Genomic DNA, 21,285 nt, shown 5'->3' on the forward strand with positions numbered 1-21,285 from the left:
TACTCTTCATGATTATTTCACTTGAAATTCCGGCCATTGTCACAGAAATTTCTGAGCATTTACAACTATGCAAAACTCCCCACGCTTTACGTAAGGGGTCATCCACCTTTTTTGAAATTCAAAGTATGTTGAATTACACAGACTGTTTGTGTGAGCATGATTCTTTAAAGAGGAATCAAAGGCCTTTGCAAGTATAGACGAAGATTGTATTTTCCTATGATATAAAAAAAAAAAATTAATATTCACAGGAAAATATATACAAAAAAATAAGATCAAAAGAGAAGGTCAGATAAGAACGATTGAGCTGGATGCCAAAAGAAGTACAAGGCAACAGGTCCACGTCTCTCCTCATAGAATCGGCAAAACTTACGATATTTCTCATTTAATCGCGATTGCAGTGTCTGTCATATTATTCTGGTAACTCAAAGATCTGTTTGAACACATGCTTTGTGAATTATTCATGACCCCGTAAAAAGAACAGCCCTATTATCACCTGCACCGACCAAGCTCGCACCATTGTGCACACACACGTGTTTTGTGTATGTTTATCAAACAGATTAAAAAAAAAAAAAAAGCACCGTTTTATCATATTCTTTACAAAATCCTTGTGACGAGCATGCATCGTCGAAAATCAAACCACGACCACTTCGGGTAGTATGGCGGTTTGGAGAATATACGAAATATCGCTCTCATGGGAAAAATAGGAGGCTGTGGCAAAATCGATGCGCATACGATACGCACTTGGAAGCATATAGGCTAAATTCTCCAGACAGCAGCCAAATGTATTCAGGTTTTCAGCACCAGGTAGTCCAGAAGTTGCGGATGTCTGCGGTTGCGCACAGTCATAATGGCCTCGTCTCTGTTGGAATCGCAGCTGGCTGACTTATTGTTAAACGTGAAGCCAGCATTCCTGGGGGAAAAAAAAAGGCTTTTCTGAACAGTTGTATTTATTTTTGTACACAGTGCCATTGTGAAATACATTATTCCGTACTGTGTTTGTCTTTACGTAAGTTCCACTTGCATTCATAAATGTCATATTAGAAGGAATTATTTTCATGTGTTGGTTACATCGCTGCTTGTTGCATCGTATCTATGTATTTACCGTATTATTACACGTTACTCATATATGAGACCCCTCCAAAAAAATTGTCCTTCTGAAGCATTTTTTTTTCACTATACTCATTTATTATGTGCTCCCTCAATTTACTGGCATCCATGCTCAACAATTGAAGTATTCTCCATATCGTATTTTTGATGGATTTTGAATATTTAAGATGCAAGGCCCTAAATTGTAAACAATGCTCGGAAGCGTGTCAAGCTTTCAAGGGAAACTTTATTCAAATGAAAGCGTGTTGCCAGACAATTATCAGCCTTACTACCCCAATTAACATCAGTGATCGCGATATTTGTTTTGGGGCCGGTATCCTTCATCTCATCCTTAATGAGCTAATCGTCTGGGTACTGTTAAAAAATGTTGTAGCATGCCCCCCGAACAAGGACGAGACTTTACTGATGATTTTGCGCTTTATTTTTTGGAGCAACATTTATCCATAACCGTGTAACCGTCGAACCCATCACCGCTGAAACACATTTCAAAACACATGCAAACAATTAGTTAACATACGTGTGATTGGTTGCTTGTGTCGATGTGGCCAAGATGGACCGAGCCTCTTGTCTAAAGTCTGCCGATAGAGACTAAAACTGAATTGTGACACTGAACAAGATGAAGGACATAAACTGGATGGAATTTGAATAGGCACAAAAGAAGCTTGCATGGGTGACCATGAAGGATTTTGGGACAGCTTCCTCCAGCCCCCTCCAAAAAATTATGAACACAATTTTGCATTTGTAGGAGTCTTCAAATTGGGACACTATGAACCGTTTTATGAGTCAGCCGTCCCTCAAATGCGGCTTGAATGAAGAATGAAAGATGCAGACGCTCAGTTCCCAACAAGTAAACATGAGTGAATGAAATTCAGATTTTTTTCATGACAATAGCAATGATTTGATTGTTTTGTTTTGTTTCGACTCTGACGACAATCCTCGTCATTGTTTAGTCACGAAATAATGCCAGGCTGTGACGATAACGTGTACAGCATGTTCATGTTGACATCGTAAATGATGATGTTTATTACGACCTTGTCATTCGATTGCAGTCGTCCTTGTTTTTTATGCTACCGTCCGTCTGTGTAAAATAAACGTCCGGTAAAATCTAAGGCCGATGGTTTTGCTTAAACCTGCGACAGCTTTCAAGTGCAAAAGTTCACGAGCTGTGAATTTCCACATTATTAATGTAATATCTGTTTGACACATTCAACACGGTCACTGAACATTTGCATTATGGATTCATGCTTATATTAACGCTCTTCTTTCGTCGACTGCGTGTCAGGCTTTGTGTCCTACGCGGTTCGATGCAATCATTACAGTAATGATGTTCCGCTCTATCCAAAAATTAAAATCAGTCCGCGTTCCTCGCATCCTTTCAAGGACTCTTTTGACATTTTCCCTTCATATTTTATTAAAACTGTTGCAGACATTCCAGGGTGTTGCGGTGGCTGTGAGGTTAAGGAGTCAGGGCAGTTCTTGCAATTTGTCTTGGATGGCAATCCTAAACACCTCAAGTGACTGCAAAGTGTTAACCGTATGAGAAAATCAATGGGTGTCAAAAAGATGCATAGTTGAGGGCTCGGTGAAGATATACTGACCGCACCGTCGCTGCATGAAAATGCAGATGAGACGACTGACAAGGAAGTGCAATACTTTGTCAATACTGAACAAAGGTTGTATAGGAGCTTAAATCCAAATTAATCATTGTGTCCTTTTTTTTCCCATCAACATCTGTGAAATTGGAAAGGGCATTTGATTATATGAAGAATATACAGAACATACAAAAAAAAGAAAAAAACATTATAAATATAAATATATATAGTTGATAGCAACTAGTGTATTTTCTATATATATATATTATTTTTTTTATCTAAGTTGATGTCCAACGTTTCACTTATTCTGCTTTCGTATCCACAGTTTGAGGTTTTGGTTCCACCCAAAAACTCCGTTGATGACTCTTGAAAAAGGAAAGTAGTTTTTTTTCAATAATTTATGAGCTATTTCATTTCAAGGGCATCGCGAGTGAATTACGGGTTAGCACGTTGGGCTCACAGTAATGAGGTGTGGGGCTTTCTTTTTGGTTCTGTTCTTTCATCGTCGAGTTTGTATGTTGTCTCTCGACTTGCATGAGAATTTTGGCTTCTTCCCACATTGCAAAAACATGCATTTTTGATTGATTGAAGACTCTAAATTGTTTGTCGGTTTATCCAAAGCACAAAAGCCAGCAGAGATGATAAACCTTGGAAGAGTCACATTGAAAGTGCAAATGAAAAGCAATTACGGTAAATGAGGCCGCAGATGTTAAACAAACACGTATTTGATTCATTCTTGAAGGGTGAGTCTCTACGCTTATGTGTGTGTGTGTGTGTGTGTGGCCTTCTGTTATGGATAAACTCAAGCTTTTCTTCTTTATTTTTTATTTTTTGTTAACAAACTTGCAAGTGTGACACAGCTGCTGTATTTTCTGGACTATAAACCGCTACTTGTTTCCTAGATTTTGAACCTTGCAGCTAATACAACAATGCGTTTTTTCTGTGGCTTTTTCTTTCACCACTAGGGGCGCTCTATAGTTCAGAAAATACGCTAACTAAATCTTGATTTTTTTTTTTTCTCTTGGGTCTGCTCTGTTTTATGTCCCATTGCATTGTTGAGTTACTTAGGTATGATTTATCCATCAGGAAAGAAATATGCAAACATACATGTGTGACTTAAACTGTGTCAATCTCTGCTTCACATTCCACTCACATTTCTATTTGCCATTTTCCATGCCTGGAAGAATATGGAATTTTGAATCAAGGTGATTTTTTTCCCCCCCTCGCAGTGTTCCCGTTCTTTTTTGCGTGTGTTTTTGTCGGAGACAATGCTGCTCTGCATGAATCCCCGGGGCCTTTATCCGTTCCCTTTGAATGTGGTTCCAACTAGCAGGCCTTCGACTCCCACAAACCCACCTCTCCCGGCTTTGCAAATTTTGCATGAGCTGCTGCCTCCACACTGGATTGACAAGCTCTCCTGACTTGAAATGTTCACGCTCCTTAGAGGTAAAATAAGTGCCCCCTGAAACTAGACTGAGCCTTTTCACAGATTTTGAGATGGAAAAAAAAGAATACAATAAAAGGCACGGACGGGTTGACATAATCAGGCGTGCTGAAATTGTAGAAAATCACATCCTGCTGAAAAACTGTTTAAGGCAATTTGTAGGGAAAGTTACAACTGATAGTGAAAGTTTTTGCACCCTACTCGGTGCAAAGAAACCTCAAATTAAATGTCCTGATAAGACAAAACAAAAATCTGTTTTCTTTTGGGTAAGCTGAAGCCAAAATGAAAAGATTATTTGCAGCCTTTTCAGAATAAAAACATATAATAATGCATTAAACCACAAAAAAACTGTTCCCAACCTCTCCAAACAGCAGAAAATGTTGCAAGAATAAAAACTTTCTTGGGCTAGTCACACCTACTGAATCCACATAAAGTGCAACCATCCAACCATTCTCTCGTGACAGGAAAATGAAGCTTTAAATTTGCTTCATGAACCAGTTTTTGTATTTTTGAGTCCTCTAGATGGCACTGTTGGATTAAATAAAGGCTTTAAAATACGACAAGTCTGAAATGCCACCCGAATGCTCCGTCGGCACAATGCACGAATACTGCAAATGTTCGTGACGTCATCGCCTCAGCATGCATGTGACAACAATATTTGCACAGCTATTGCAAAAAGTACATGACATGTTTATAGTTTTAAGGTGCATGTAAGCTTGAAAATGTGAAATAACAATCATATCCATCGATGAAGAGGAAGACTGACAACCAAGCGGCACTGACAGCTGCGTCAGGTTGAAGCTCCGTAGAACGTAAGTGGAATTAATGAGACAGCCATGGTTATCGCATGCAATCCTTCCAGTTCTTCGGGTCCACGACACAAGCAGTCAAGCCCCATAACTTCTATTTACCCTATGGATTACTGTCATCCCTTTGAGGAATACCCGGCATGTTTTTTTTTTTTTTTTCCATTTATCCGATGCACACACAGGCGTAGTAGGACCGCGTCCATGAGATATTGAGTCACAACTCTTCTCCATTCAATTTCGGAGCGATTCAAACCATTCACAATGTCCTCTAGTTTATCCTTGTAAATTCCCACCATGATTTTTATTTTATTTTCTTGACTTTTTAACATGATTTTCAGACAATTACGCAGCCTTCACAGTATGCCTACAAGTCGACACAGCCTCCAAAATGTTGGATGATAACGTCGCGATGCGCGAGCCCTATTGGTGGATGATGCACGCAAAACAGGGTGGGCGTGTTGCTGTCAGTCGGCAGTAAATCGGATGTCAGTTTGGGACAATTAAAGGGACGGACAAAACCCCACTTCTGTCCTCAATACGTCCTTTTTAAAAAATCTTCCGTCCTACGTCCCCAAAATGGGCGTCGGTCCATAAAATTATTTTTATTTTGATGTAAATGATTTTAATCCTAAAGGTTCCACAGTGGATTGGCCGGCAACCAGTTCAGGGTGTACTCTTGTCTCCCAATGATAGTCGGGATAGATATGTTGTTCAGAGAATGGTAGTGATGGCTAAATGAACCCTTTATTTAGGAAAGAGTACTCAAGAAATCCACAAAATGCAACAAGATTCAACCTCGCAACCTGAGAACTGTGAGGCAGACATGCCTACCACTTGTCTACAGTGCTGTCCACTGTTGAAACCCGATTTAAAAAAAACAAAAAAAAAACAATTCTGCCATTCAACCGAGACGGTATGTAGGTTTTTCAATTAACAGAAGGCAGCCAACTTCTTCTTCCTCCAGTCCGAACCAGTACATGGAAGAGAAATCATTATCTTTTCATAGATTCTCTTTCTGTCTATAGGGATAAAAATGTGAAAGACTGATAGCATATCTGTGTGATTTATTCAACACAAAGGAGGCACAGAAATGCTGACAAAGGGCTGCTCGAAGCGGGCCGCAGCAGTCGGGACAGAGAGCGCCGTCCTTGTTAATCAAGAGGATCAAAGGTCACATTGGCAATTATCAATTCGGAATGCACTCGATAACAAACTATCCTCCCCATCAATCATCTGTCTTTCATTTGCCTGGCAAATTTATCACGCCATTCGAATGTGAAAAAAAAATGACATTCTTGTGAACTCCGGCAAAAGATTAATAACGCCGATGACTGAGACTTGACCCTCCGATTCAGCGATCGGTTGCGCGCTTTGGACTCCATCATCTTATGCCGATCAATCAGGAGTCGTTAATCAATCGCCGTCACCTTCACTTTGCACCCCAACACGGACGAGGTCGACTGCTATCAAATAAATATGATGAACGTTACACAACAGCAACTCAATTTGAATTAATTATGAGGTGTGGGAAGAAATCAGATTCCATACTGGACCTTTTATTGCGAACTTCTGCAACCACAGTCCTTTCTATAATAGAGGTTTTATATCGGCATCCCCTGAAGCTGCACTGAACACTTTGCAGAATGTCACGCCGAGACATTTTTATCATCATAAGTGCGGCTTGCTCATTCTTGGCTGAATGGGCCATATTTTCTTTGTAGCAGTGTGGAGCTGCTCCTTCGTACTTCCACGTACGCTGCTCACTGGCGCAGCTTTTGTAGCTCTGTGGACAACCGAGAGATACAGCTAATTAAAATTTCCATGATAAAATAATTAGCCTCCCCGGCAGACAATGACGAGTGAAATTCTTTGGTAATCACCCATATTAACTGATAAGAAACTTCTCAAGTGTCTCCCGATTTGCTGTCAAAGGACGAGCATAACTCTGTTACTAATTTTCACTGCGAGATACGCTTCTAATTTAGAAACGGGCACCTGAGTGAGACATCACAGCGAGCACATGGTCCATTTGGAATTTGCCGTTACTGTAAGGGGCTTAAATACCGGGCTCGACTTATTATCCATCCATGCATTTTCTATTGTGCTTGTCCTAATTAGGGTCGCGGGTAAGTGGAGCCTAATCACAGTTGACTTTGGCTGAGGTACGGCGTACACGCTGGAATGGTCGCCAGTCAATTGCAGAGCGCTTATAAAAACCGTGCACACTGATAATCACAAACTATAATTTGCTCTTTATTTAACCAAGCATGATTGTTTCTGGAATGTGGGCAGAAACGAAAAAAAGAATCCATAGAAGCTCTTGTGGAACATGCAAACTCTAGACTCGAACCCAGAACCTTTCGACCGTTATAATGCTGGGAGATTTTTACTATTACTTAACACCCTCAACGTATTTAACTGTACTTGCAATGTTTAAAGCAAGTCAGGTTTAAGTCATGTCATTGAACATGTGAGTCAGCTTACACGTCCCATTCTTAATTTTCACAGAAATGCAAAAAGATGTTGAGAGTTTTAGGAAAGCATCATTCTTGTGCCGTCTCTTAGACGTGACTCCTTTTTTTAAAATACATTTTGGACAAAAAAAAACAAAAACATGCTGAGTTAATCGTTTGACAGTCTCCGAGGTCTCATCATGCACCCTGGCGGAGTTATGGCTAAATGAAGCTTCAAATCTGCTTCATGAACCAGTTGTAGTATTTTTGGACTCCTGTAGATGGCACTCTCTGTTCAACATTGGGCTGAAAGTACACTGATTTGCCATATTTGAAACCCTTTATTTAAACCAACAGTGCCATCTAGAGGACTCAAAAATACAACAAGTGCTTCATGAAGCAAATTTGAAGTTTAATTTTCCCATCACTACCCTGGCAATCAAATTCAGAAATCTGGTAAATCTGAAAATGGTACAACCTCACTTCATATGTTACTCCGCTTTGAACGAGTCACACATTTTTTTCCCCCATGGCAGTTGTGAAATGAACATTTACGACAAATACAAACAGAGCAATAAATATGCTGTATACGTACATTTGTGAGCCAACGTTTCCATGATACAGCAAACCAGTAAAGCAAGAAAACAACTTGAGGCAGACACATCGATATTACGAATCACTTTAGGACAATAGCTCTTTTCTCGTTCTGAAAAGGAGGAAAAATAAGCTCTTCAACTTGCAAACAATCAAAATCTGAGCCAAGGAAAAAAGGTCAGCTGATTGTGTGGTTGTCATGGCAATGACACTGGCGTTTTCTCCTTTTCGCAAGACAAATTCAAAGCGGTCAAAATAATACAATAAAAAATAGAAGAACAAAAAAAAGACAACTTTATTGAAAACAGAACCTTTTCATTGGATCAATTTTTATCCTATTTAAAGGCAGTAGAGAATGTGCTAAGTATTGGCTGCGCACTGCGCCTTCGAGAGCACAGACTGTAAGTGTCCAGTCGGTAAATTGGCTGATGTCCTGACAGCAGCTTTTTCCAACAACTGCTTGTCTTGGGCACTCCCCCCCCCCAAATAAAAAAAAAAGCTGCTTCAGCCTGATGGGCGTGTAATACCGACTGTAGATTCCAGTGCAAAGCAGGATTTTTCAACAATTTCATGTTTTGTTACGTTGAAGTGATTTTGACAACAAATAAAAATACGTCAGTCAATGTTAATTGCAGCTCTCACACATTGTGATTTATTCATCCGTTTAATTTTTTTTATCCTCCTCTGTGACCTTGAGTATATATGGTTGCTGATTTGAATTCAACGATGGCTCCTCTGTATAATAAAGATTAATGCGTAGAGATCAGGGTCTTGCGGTGTTGAGTGGGACACATGAGAGGACACTGAAATGTAATGAAATACAGTTTTGCAAAAGGCTAAGACCGCTTTAAAGCTTTTATGTTTCGTGGCGAAACACGAATGAATTGGAGGAAGGAGGTTGCCTCCGTAATGCGGAAGGTGATGACAGTATACTCGTCAACGAACCGGTTTCAGAATTTTTCATGGATTCGGAATACAATTTCTTTTCATATACGTAATTTGTTTTCTTCACCCATGGCATTGAGTATTACCGCAGCATCATGCGTCAATTATCATAAAATGTTGAATTACAGTACGGTGATTTTGTGAAACAATAAAGGTGGGAGGAACAATGTTTCATTTTAACGTTTACCGTCATCAATTTGGAATCAGAGCAAGAAGACAAAACATTTCTTCAGGAAAAGATGAAAATTGTGGCTTTCATCAATCAACACAGCGGATTTCACTCTGGCCAGATACTTAGTCTATACATAGACTTGGTTGAGTTTACGCTTAATGGCTTAGCAACGCAAGAAAGACAAAAAAAAAAAAAATGCTGTATATGGAAAGCAGCTCCAATTTCAAATGTATATTTTATGTACAGTGCACTTTGGATATACAACGTGAGTGGAGATGAATATTAAGCTAATTTTAAAGTGTGTTGGCGAGTGTTTTCACATACTCATGGTGGAACACAGAACCAAGCCAGAGTGGCCTGCGGCCCCGTACTGGCCCACAACCCGGAGGTTGGAGACCAGCTATACAACATAATATAACATTTCTTTTATTTTGTGGGATTTTATTCCAATTCTGTCTATGGAGACAGAAAAGAAACATCTTGATTGGAATGACAATTTACCTCACGCTTGAAATTTGCCGAACCTTGTTGGCGGTCTGTGCTGCGTAGGGTTCTTGGTTACTTTTTGTTTGGGATCAAAATCCCGCTCACATCATTCACTCAATTATCACATGTGAGTCAGGCCTGTTGGAGGAGCAGTTACCCGGATCAACCTGTCTACCGTAATGAGGCAGGCTGAAAAGTGCTTTCGCTACTGCCTCGCTGCATCTGCACTGCCTCTTGTGATATTCATCTCCGCCGTCTGATGTGACTTGCCGATCTGGGTTGGGAGGCTTTGTGGGAGTGCTGCCTCCCTTGATCGCATCTGCTTTCAACAGCATGAATGGTCATGGTCAACTTTGTGCCGCTGTCATCACAACCGCCCTATTTCTCGACGCGAGTCAAATCTCTGCCGCTGCCGTTTATTACGACTTGCTCCGGTGTACGTACGGTTTCTGAGTGGGCGGCGAGTCTTGACAGATTTACCTCACAGCAACTAATTTCATTTTACTCGAGCTTCCTTTGAGAATGCGAATGCCTCCGGTATTAATTTTTTACAAGCGTACACCAGATCAACATTGTGGTTATTATTTGTGCACCGGTGTAGTCGATTAATCCTCACAGTATTGATTTCAAGCTGTCATGGCACCTCGGAGACACTTTTTGCAGCCAAAGAGTGAAATACTGAGCTCATTTCCATTAAAGCTCCACTTTAAAGCAGCTTTTATGATATCGGTAAAGTTGAAAGATGGCAAATTCAAGCTTGTGTCTGAAAGCGATTAAAGACTTACTTTTAATTTGTCATCAAAGCAAAAGAGTCCATCTCATCCCATTAGTATTGTGCGAGTCTCCATGGCGACGCTCACCTTAGAGTGCAATTCCCTTGTTGAGCATTGTGATGAAATTAAGCTAATTAATGTATGCAGTGTCCCCCGAGAGTCAACAAAGTCACCTCCTGCTTTATGGAGCTACTTGGGTCTCCTTCATGATCTCATTGATTAGAGGGTTGACCTTTTTCACAACAACAATTAATGCGCGTAATTGCGTCATAAATGTCCTGAAGTGGATCGGAAGAATGACAAAGTACGATGACATCACAATAAACGCACGGGTGATGGAAAACCGGAGTTTGAAGTCGGAATGAAAATAATTTGTGTACGGTCAGAGGCCTTATTCGCTAACATGAGCAAATGTGACACATAATATGTATGGTGGCTATTCAGTTAGCATTGAAGTGGCTAGCAGTGAGTCGCTAAAGTCCATCCATCCATTATCTGTACCGCTTCTCATCACGAGGGTCGCGGGCATGCTGCAGCCTATCCCAGCTATCTTAGGGCAGTAGGCGGGGGACAACCTGAACGGGTTGCCAGCCAATCGCAGGGCACACATAAGACGAACAACCATCTGTGCTCATACTCATACCTAGGGGCAGTTTAAAGTGTCCTATCAACCTGCCATGGATGTTTTTGGAATGTGGGAGGAAGTACCCGGAGAAAACCCGCGCAGGCACGGGGAGGACATGCAAATTCCACACACGAAGGCCGGAGCCGGAATGGAACCCACAACCTCGGCACTGTGAGGCCATCGTGAGCGTGCTTTACGCCCAATGTTGAACAGAGAGTGCCATCTACAGGAGTCCAAAAATACGACAACTGGTTCACGAAGCAGATTTGAAGCTTCATTTACCCATCAGTACCGAGAAGGTCCTGCTTAGGTTTCAAGTACAACCCATATATGCTTGTGCATTTCTGATTGGCTGTCACATCTGCTACCTCGCAGCGCTCTTCACCAGCAATTAAATAATGGCCGATTGTTGGCCAGTAAAGGAAACTATTTGCCGAACATGCCACTCTGGGGTGCGGAAGGTCGAAAAAGAACACATTTAAAATATAACTTGACAATGAATGCGGTCTTTTTGGATGACTGCAAACAAATAATAATTTCAGAGATCTTCCTTGAGCGTAGGAGGCCACCTTCGGTATCAGACAAATTTGCTTTCGATGGGCGCTCCCCACCACGCCAAAAATCACCCACTTTCTGTAAATGAATAGTGCGCTGTATTAATGAAGTAATCTCCAGTGCCCATCCCTGAGAGAGATGGCGAGGAACAGCACAAAAAGGTCCTATTATTCCCTCTTGAGACCTGAGCAGGTGTGTTCATACAGTATCGGCTTTGTCTGAAGCACTCACGCTCGCATCCTAAATGAAAAGGTAAACCTTTTTTTGTTACCTTCCCCTCAGTTGCTTCATCTCTCAACCCTGCACTCATGCAGACAAGTCATCACGCCGCCACTCCAGCCAGGTCCCCGGCATGAGAATGACCCAGCGGTCTGCCGTGTGTTACGAGAGGATCCAATCTGCTGGAAGGATGATGAATTATGACCAAGAGCTAGCTACTGCTGGGCTTGTCAGAGGTGATTTGGGATCGGCAGAGATGATGAGGTGGCCACACTGAAGCCTGGCTTGGGCTTCACAGCAGGAGATGGGAGCAGAGGGTCTTGTGCCGCCAATTAATGTTTGTCCTGGTATATGTTGAATAACCACAAAAGCACTGCCACCCCCCCCCCCCCCCCCCCCACATGCAAGGAATAACAGGCATGCTAGTTTGTGGCAACCCAGTCAGACATAGCCCTCAAGGTGGAAAAATGGAATTTGACTACCATCCTAATTGTAATGTTGCGCAACAATTCCGTTTGAAAAGCCTTCATACATCACATCACATAAGACTTCCACAGAGCGCCTCGGACTTCCACTTGTGAGACTAACGCCACAAGTGTTTGGCATTTTCTTTGAGTTTATCTGCTTTTTCTTGTGAGGCAGCATATAGAAGGGTGATGAATAGAGACGGCGATGAGCGTCAACGTGATCATCTTATGGCTGCATGTAAGCTTGAAGCGCAAACTCCACGCAGGAAGGCTGGTCGAATCAAAGCGGTACTTACAAAGCCAACGTGAGATGATGATTCTGTTTCCTCGCTCATTGCGTCTCTGTCAGTCTATTCAACGGGTGAGTTCTTTTACTTTATTATTATTTATACAAAGGACTAGTATGATGATTAAAAACGTTAACATGGAAACATTGTCTGCACACTCAATAAAAAGACAAATTGCAAAATAATACTCCATTAATTTATTTATTTTATTTTATTTTATTTATATATTTATCTGTCCCTGTTTAGAGAAACTTGCAAGTCAACCAGTATCACATATCAGATTTCATTCTACCTTTGGAGGTTCCACTGTAATAACAATACAAACAAGATAATGGAATATATTTTAGTGAGTTTTTTTTTTTTTTTTTCTAAATCTCACACATGAGCCAGCATCACAGATTTATTTATTAATTCCAGTTTGACACATTCAGTCACACTCTCCACGAAAAACAACGGATGCTGTCAGGGATGAATATGTACAGTAAATGAGTCAAACTAGTTTGACCAACATTCACCAAACTCCTTCGCAATCAGAGCATAATAATGTCCTGTAAACAAGTCACACAGGAGCTATTTCTTCATCTTCCTCTCAGTAAGGCAGCTACTTTTCTCTCTTCTTCTGCTCTCTGCAGACACGTGTGCATTCGTGTAAGTGTAGGCGTGTGCGCGTGTGCGTGCGTGTGTGTGTGTGTGTGTGTGTAGACTGCAGCCATCTGGACAAAACACTTAACAGCAGAGGGTGCCAAAGCTATTTAGGACTGAACTTCCCAGGCATGGTGCTTGCTGACTTTAAGCCTTTCTATAAAAAGGTCACACATCTTCTCTTTCATGATTTAGAAGAAAATACAATTGTCTCAACAGAGTAAAGGGAGCACTTCATAAAGACAAAATCTATTAAGACCCCCCCACCCCATCCCCCACTTGTAAGTGATTCCCACCAAATGAGCCATCACCACGAAATCACGTAATAATCCCTTTGAGCTGTTCTCGATGAGCATTTTTCATGAGTGTCACACCCAGGTGCCAGCGACACATACTAAAGAGTCATCTGTCAGCTTTGTGTGATTTCAAACTATTACATGTTACCGCAGCGGTTTAAGCGAGAGAGAGCACGGTGTAAAATAGGGGGTTTCCAATAATGCTATGGCAACTGTTGCAACACAATCACAAAGACATTCAGGCCTGATTTGCCCATTCAGACCAAAGCCAATCAAGGTGCAATTATGGTTAATATATGCCTGACCAAAAATCCAACCATTTTTTTTTTTGCTAACAATTGTAACCGTTGAACACAAGATTTTCAATTAAATATGCCACTGCGTGAATGCCATATCAAGAAAAAAATAACTTAGAAATATTGCAGCCAACAGCACGTGAGTTATGTATCTGTTAAGTGCCCTCTAAGGCCATCCATCCAACTTCTATCCAAGACGCATATCATCACGAGGGTGTTTGGCGTGCTGGAGCCTAGGCGGGGTCCACCCTGAACTGGTTGCCAGCCAATCGCAGGTGTCCTCTGAGTTATTCAACAAAATAAAAAAAGACCAGACGGAAGGTCGTAAGCAATTCCAATATAACTACCACATTATGCCAACAACTTTTCTTTAATAAATAAGTAAAAGTAGTAATAGCAGTACTTAGTATTTCCCTGCTGTCCGTCCATCCTGTAGCACCTTGCTGACACCCACAGGTCAGCCCTGGTACTGCAGCATGTCAGAAATCTGGTTTGAGGGTTGAATCTTGATTGTCAGTTAAGTGAATATGGTGAGATGTTTTTTTTTTTCAAGTACATCACACAATATACAAACAATGATATATATAAAATGATATATTTTGATTTAATTTGTATCAATCACAAAAAAAAACCTGACATTTGAAGAGGTGTCCCTACAGACTTTACACTACTTTATTTTTACCTTTATTTGTGGTTTCGGGTATGCAGCTCAGGCATGTTGCATTATCTCCCAACGGTGCGACCTACGTTATCTTCTCGGGGGCTTTCCTCGACCAAATTTAAAATACCGCTGATGCTCTTAATGTGCATTTTTTCCCTGACATTTAAACCACAGGGGGTCTCTCACAGGCCTCAAAGGTTGCCATTGCAAATCGAGTGCATGCTCATTGTGGCTCGAGAGAGAAAATATACAGCTGAACGTACTTGAATTTGTAGCCAAAAAGATATTTCCTTCGTCATCCCGAATGAGCTTGAAAAGCAGAAATCCACCAAGAGCTGCAAGAGACAGATGTCTGATATGTTTGGCATGGATTAACTAAAAGCTTATTTGTCTACCTTCTATGTCGCCGCAGCTAAAACCCGTCAGACAATTCACTAGTTTCAAAACAATGTGCAAGCTGTGAAGTGCCAAAAATGGAGGTTGTCCAAAGTGTGCATCTGTCCATGAAAAGAGAAATTCAAGTCTCTCAAGTCCGAAGGAAAAGTCATGACAATGTGTCGACTTGTTTAATTATATCGGCATGCAAGAGAATGTTCTCAACCGGACTGTAAATTTAAATTTTCTTTAGACGCTTGTCATTCATGCTTTATTTTAAATTTCCCCCAATTTTTTTTATTCTCATGAGTTAACTTCATGATGGTTCTACCCAGTGTGTTGATTCTGTCAGATGCAATATGTGTATTTTTATGCTATTTCAAACACAGGCAGCTCCTTAATAGAAACTATCACACAAAGTCTGCATGCACCAAGGAGGCACACCAACCACTGATTTTTTTAAGATCCAAATGAACTTGTTGGCCAGAGCTGCAAGTGACAGCTATAAAGCATGTTTGCCACGGTCATCTAAACGCTTATATTGCTCTAAATTCTCTTTCACAAAGCGCAGACTTTGCAGAGGATTCACCAGTTTCCTTAATATTTCTGAGCATTCAAAGCAACCGGGCCACAGAAGTGTCGTACGCACAGTGCAAAATCTGGCTAGCTGCAGTAAAAGGTCAATAAGTGTTAAAAAAAAAAAAAAATCAGTAATCCCACACCATGCATTTCACTGTTTATCACCTCGTTTTCATGTTATCAACTCTGACCGGTGACATTAGAATATTTGCTTTGTTTCCCCAGCAACCTCAAAGAGCAGCTGATGAATCCCTTTCCACCGATGTGGGGTGCAAAGCTCGAACCACTTCACATAATGTTGCATCCAGCGTGGCCCACAGTGATGGCCAGTCAAATTGGATTAAGCAGAGGTGGCTTGGGGCTTCTCGGCAGCTGCCGCTGTTTGATATGAGCTTTAGGTGTGCTGCTAGTGTTCACTTGGCTTGACTTAAAGGACTCACAGATACACATTAATATTTTATGTGACACTACAGACTACGGTGCCAAAGAGTGATTGGCCGTACAAGAAAGAAAGCCTTAGAATGTCTGATGACTAAGACGGCTATAATGTCAGACTTTCAAGACGATACAGCGATGAAATTAATTTGCTTCTGTCTGACTCATTGGTGCGAGTAGCAGTGTTACAGTGTTACTGATCTCAAAATAAAATCTTTAAAAAAAAAAAGAAAAAGAAATTAAATTTAAAAAAACATTTTAGTGCCATTAATATTTGAGCTGTAAAAATATATTCTTATTATTATACTTATTTTATTAATAATAGTTTTTAATATACATTTAAATATTTTAATTATATATTTTTAATTTGAATAAGAATAATAATAATTAATACTATTAGTAATATAATAATAACAGTTATTATTATTAAAAATTGCTACCGGATCTTTATTAATTAGTTTAAATAGTTAAGAAGAAGAACGCCAAACTATTCTGTTCCTATACTGTACTGTGTACAGAAACAATGAGCATGACTTTGTCCTTTTGTAATAAATGGTAGTAATTAAATAATGATAGTTGTTCACAATCTGGCTCCCATTTGTTATTTATGACAGCTACAAAACCATTGTAATCACATGAGTAGAATAACTTAAAGCATAAATAGAATATGCATGCCAAATAAAGATAAAGATAAAGATAAAGATGTCCTTTATTAGTCCCACAATGGGGAAATTTGAGGTGTTACAGCAGCAAAGATGTAGATCACACAGAGTCGGCGGCGTAATGTAGCCGTTAATGTATAACATTAGCAGCAGACATTCATAAAAAGCATGCAAATATACACAGTATAAACGGATCTAAGTGTAAGGAAACACTCCTAAAAACGCTGTCATGATAAAAACTACTGAATGATTGAAAATACTGCAATGATAAAAGTACTGTAATAGTGAACGTCCTGCAATGGTAGAAATACTGCAGTGACAGAAGTACTGTTATAAGAATACTGTGAAAACCAGGCTGGTCAAATATTTAATAATGATTTGGAAATGGTTTACAGCGTTATTATTGACATGTTCATAAACAGTTTATAAAAAGCCTGAACCTATATCTGAACAATTTCCCCGACGGTAAAGCAAATACAGACGAAGCCTTGTTTGTTGTATTGTGTTTTGAAAATAAATGTTGAGGGCAATCACGTGCTGTACAAGTAATGGATTGAAATTGCTTTTACATACCACATTTGAGCTGAACTGCATCCTCCAGGTCGGGAAAGAGGTGGAGTCCACCATGGACTGGTCGCCACTTAATACACGGCCATAAAGAGAAAAAAAAAGCAACCAATCACACACACATCGCACTGATGGGCAGTTTGAAGTCAACAATGTTGGTTTTTGCAATGGGAGAAAAATGCCCACACAAGCACAGGGAGAGCATCGAAACTCAGAAAATACAAAAAAGCACATACAGTACACACATACGCCAGCATGTCACCATTTCACATACCAATTTACAAAACAGCGGCTTTATTGCAGCTGCATTTTTCATAACGCTGTGGGCATTCATGCATAAATCTTCAGTGCAAGCTATAAGCAGCACGGCAAATCCCTGCGTGTCACTGATAAGGCTTTACTCTGATAGGGATCACAAGGCATTGAGGTTCGCTGGATCAATAAGTGCAAATCTTGTGCCTGCACGCAACCACCAATCATGAAGAGAATTACGCTCACATGATTGACAAAGTAAGTCTGCTGGGCCTAATGGCAACATAATAACAGGGGAAATTATGGCCAATAGTTTGCGCAATCACACTTATTCGCTCAGGGTAAAAACACAATAATAAGAATTAAAAAAAAAAGTTATAAAAATCTAGATTTGGACAGTTGAGCAAGTGTGTGTTTTGTTCAAATGTCAAATGTACAGAAGCATATTTCTGGCACACCAGGAAAAAAATATATATATAACTTATCATGTAAAAACATATAACACTTAGAATTATGTGAAAATTGATTGACATTTTCACAGCTCTAATATCACCAACATTGCATATATGCAAATGCTGAGCGGAAATATTACTCACATCTATTCTTATCCGTATGCAGAAAAGGAAAGGAAAGTTTCAAATAAAAAAAAAATGTGTATGGTGCTTTTACATACATTAAAAAATATTCTTTTTAAATGATCGGAATCTCTGACTTTTCTGGATTAATGTCCTTTATTTACTATTTTTAATTTGTTAAACTCCACAAGTCAGTTTACAGGCATTTTCCTTCATTTAGTCTTGCATGGACGGCCCCCCCCCCACAGGACATCTCACGGCACAAAAAAATAAATAAATAAATAAAAATGTGATGCATCAAATATGGAAGGAGGGCAGCTGCTATGAGCACCAGAAAGCCTCCGGCAGATGTTTGGCTGAATTTTGGATTAAAAACTATGAACACTGGAAAGAGATGAGTTCGTGAGTTGGGGGGGACACAACAAAAGTAACACACAACCTGATTGAACCTCTGTGGATCATCATAATCTCAACAATAGGCCTGCAAATGGCCACTGAGCATCTGTGGGGGGCAAGCGTGTGACTGTAAACGACAGGTCCTCATTACTATAACATCTTTAAACCATGAATAAATTCACAAAGGTGAGTTTTGAAAAAAAAAAAAAAAAAAAGCGCTCGGCCATCTCGATCGGACTGTAAAGAAAATGTTGACCCAAATGAAATATTCTAATAGAGGAGTGCAGAGGAGCATCTGCTTGCTGTTCCAAGCCTTGGGTCCTCCACATGACATGACTAATTGCACTGGGTCGTTTACATTTAATTATCCACTTCAATGCTCATCTCGGCGGCGAAGGACTGCACATCATTCGCACGACATCTAGAACAAGTAGTCTATTTTTTACTATTTATGTTTCATTAAATTCTTCAAAATGACCCAATGCAATTAAATCCATGCGAATTATGTCTTAAACAAGAATCCACTGACGCAGATATATAATGCACGTGAACTTGACTTTATCCTCCGATTCACAGCCCGCAGTGTTTGCAGTGCACACATCAAGGACATCGCATGATGGTTATGAATGCATTTGATGTCTCAAAAGTTTAAAACATGAGCAGTGAATGCGAAACACAGATAATGTGCGTTGTGATCAATGAAAATTGCATTTTTATGCTCCAAATGTGATTTTTTTATCCAATGAAACAAGCACATTTTCATCTATTTGTTATGTGCGCTGACACCCATGAAGCTTGCCTTATCAGTAAACTTAGCAATATCCAACGACAAAATCCAGTATGCAATTGCACATTGAACGACTTAAGCAGTTTATAATGTGATGTGACTCTCAACATTACTTTTGCTCTGTCTGTACCTTTTATCGAAATGACCAATTAATTATGTCATATTAATAACTTCCTTACAAACTATATGCAAATGATTATTCATGTTAGAAACATGCTTTATAAATGATGATGTGACAGGGCTCAAAACGGCTCTCAAGTAAGACTATGACGAAGCCGAAGGGAGTAGAGTTCTTCCAATTTTATTGACTATATCAGTCCAAAATAATGCTCCGTACCTACCATTTGTTGCTCTTCTCTGTAGAAAGCACAGGCTCACACTGCCCAAAGACACCGGATGGCCGCCTTTTAAACCCGAGGCACCTCCCCTAAGTCAATTTCCTCTAAACAATATTGTTCTCTTCTTCAGAACACACTTATATCATCACTAATAATATCCATAATTGTAGAAAAATATAATTCTTCGACCAGCAATAATCCTGCTCCCTAAGACTGCCCAAAACAACAAAAGCATACTTAACTTGAAACCTGTACTTCGCCATGACGTCACCCGAAGACGCCCGGCGCATGACGCTGCAATACCCGGAAGTAACCGCGGCGCTCGGGTTGACAGTGGCGTGTTATGAATGATAGGCGGATACCCGAGAAATGTTTGTGGACCACGAGGACTATGGAAAGAAAGTTGGTTTGACCGACAAACTCTATGAGCACAGACAGAGTTGACGATCTCTACGGAAAACGGCTTTATGGTACGTCTTTGTGTGTGTGTGTGTGTGTGCGCGCGTGTTGATGCGCGCGTGTTAGGTTGGAGGCAGCGGTCTCCCCGCAGCACCTGCCGGGGCCACTCCGTCACAGATGACTTCAGTATTTCCAAATGCTTAGCTAATTCTTATTAGTGTGTACTTATAAAGAGTTATCGTAGTTATTTAAAAACACATATTGGTCATAACCAACAAGATAAATTGAGATACGATACAAGTGCGGTATCACAAATCATGTCTTCTCAAAGATAATAATGCTGACCTTTGATTAAGATTGTCAGAACGATATTTAATGTTGAGTGACTGTGTGGCAGTGTCAATTAAGGTGTTATTAATTGCACCACACATACATTTGAAAAGGCAAAGACTTTTACATTGTTGGTGATAATAAGTTGCAAAATCAATCTCATTCGTGTTTTGACCATGACATCACCATAATCGGTGAGGAAGTTTTAAAAATGAATTGTATGAAATAGATTTAAGGATCCCAAATGTCATTCTCTTGTATATAAAAAAATCATTCAAGAGAAAATTTTTAAATGCTATGGCAACAAGGGAACATTCGACCGCAGACTTCAAACGGTTGTGTTTGAAATAAGTCAGATAATTGCAATGCGTTTGACGACACGTCAATTTTGGGTCGATGCGCCCATTCTCTTTCCTGATTGGTCCATTAGGTCACATGCTACAATGACGACATCAGGTTTCCCAGCAAGTTCCGCCATTTTAATCATAGAAAACCTGAACCAAGTAGACGAGCGACGCTGCGAGGAGGCACCCAAATATATTCATCTTTATGATGCCAGCTCCAGCTAATTGGCGCTACATTTCCGCAGCCGCTGGCTTGGAATAGTTGGAGTGCCAGTGAAGGTGGAAGGTTTTGAGGGACAAATTCGTCCATATCATCCGTAGCGACACCTCCTGACCTGGAGTGAAACTGCAGCACATTTTCCAAGAAGGCGTGTGGCGGCGCGAGAGCGTGAAGGCAATTAACGCGCGACATTGACGCAGCGACGTACGCACGGACATCGGACGCGGAAGTATAAAGAAGCCTCGACCCAAGCCGAACTCCAACCGCCCTGGACAGATGGCTGGAGTTGCTTTGCTTTTGGTTTCTTTGTTTTGTTTCCGGAAGAAAACAAATCCAAAAATAAACAACATCGAAAGAGTGTGGTGCTGTGCATTTAGTACGCGGTGAAAAATGAAGTGGGAGTCCCAGAATGTTTCCAATGGGTATTTGTTTTCTATTTGTCACATCATACAGTAGGCCAGGACTCCATTAGGAACTTGTTTGTGTTGTGCCTTTCATGTGACATTAGCAAGGTTGCTTTGGCAGGCCTAATTAATTGCAGAAAGCAAATTTACAGCCACAAATGTCTGACTGACCTCTAGTTTGTTCATTTCATTGTTCAAA

At 40.3% G+C, this 21,285-nt stretch overlaps 1 protein-coding gene and 1 long non-coding RNA gene across 4 annotated transcripts in view; one reads left to right on the plus strand and one right to left on the minus strand.

Annotated features, from left to right (window-relative positions):
• Positions 1 to 184: 184 nt before the first annotated feature.
• Positions 185 to 19,429, minus strand: LOC148329820 (uncharacterized). Its single transcript, XR_015845125.1, has 3 exons — positions 19,393 to 19,429; positions 17,048 to 17,114; positions 185 to 910 (listed from the first exon to the last, which is right to left on the minus strand). It is a non-coding gene; the product is annotated as an uncharacterized LOC148329820 (long non-coding RNA).
• A 247-nt stretch (positions 19,430 to 19,676) lies between these two features.
• Positions 19,677 to 21,285, plus strand: part of eys (EGF-like photoreceptor maintenance factor) — a 145,572-nt gene continuing 143,963 nt past the window's right edge. For all 3 annotated transcript variants that reach the window (XM_088304338.1, XM_088304341.1, XM_088304340.1), the window contains exon 1: positions 19,677 to 19,859. The gene's annotated coding sequence lies outside the window, so the exon portion shown is untranslated. The remainder of the gene's footprint in view (positions 19,860 to 21,285) is intronic.

The sequence above is a fragment of the Idiotropiscis lumnitzeri genome, chromosome 9 (assembly GCF_059441095.1).
Source record: "Idiotropiscis lumnitzeri isolate Australia: NSW breed Sydney's pygmy pipehorse chromosome 9, RoL_Ilum_1.0, whole genome shotgun sequence".
Classification (NCBI taxonomy): domain Eukaryota; kingdom Metazoa; phylum Chordata; class Actinopteri; order Syngnathiformes; family Syngnathidae; genus Idiotropiscis; species Idiotropiscis lumnitzeri.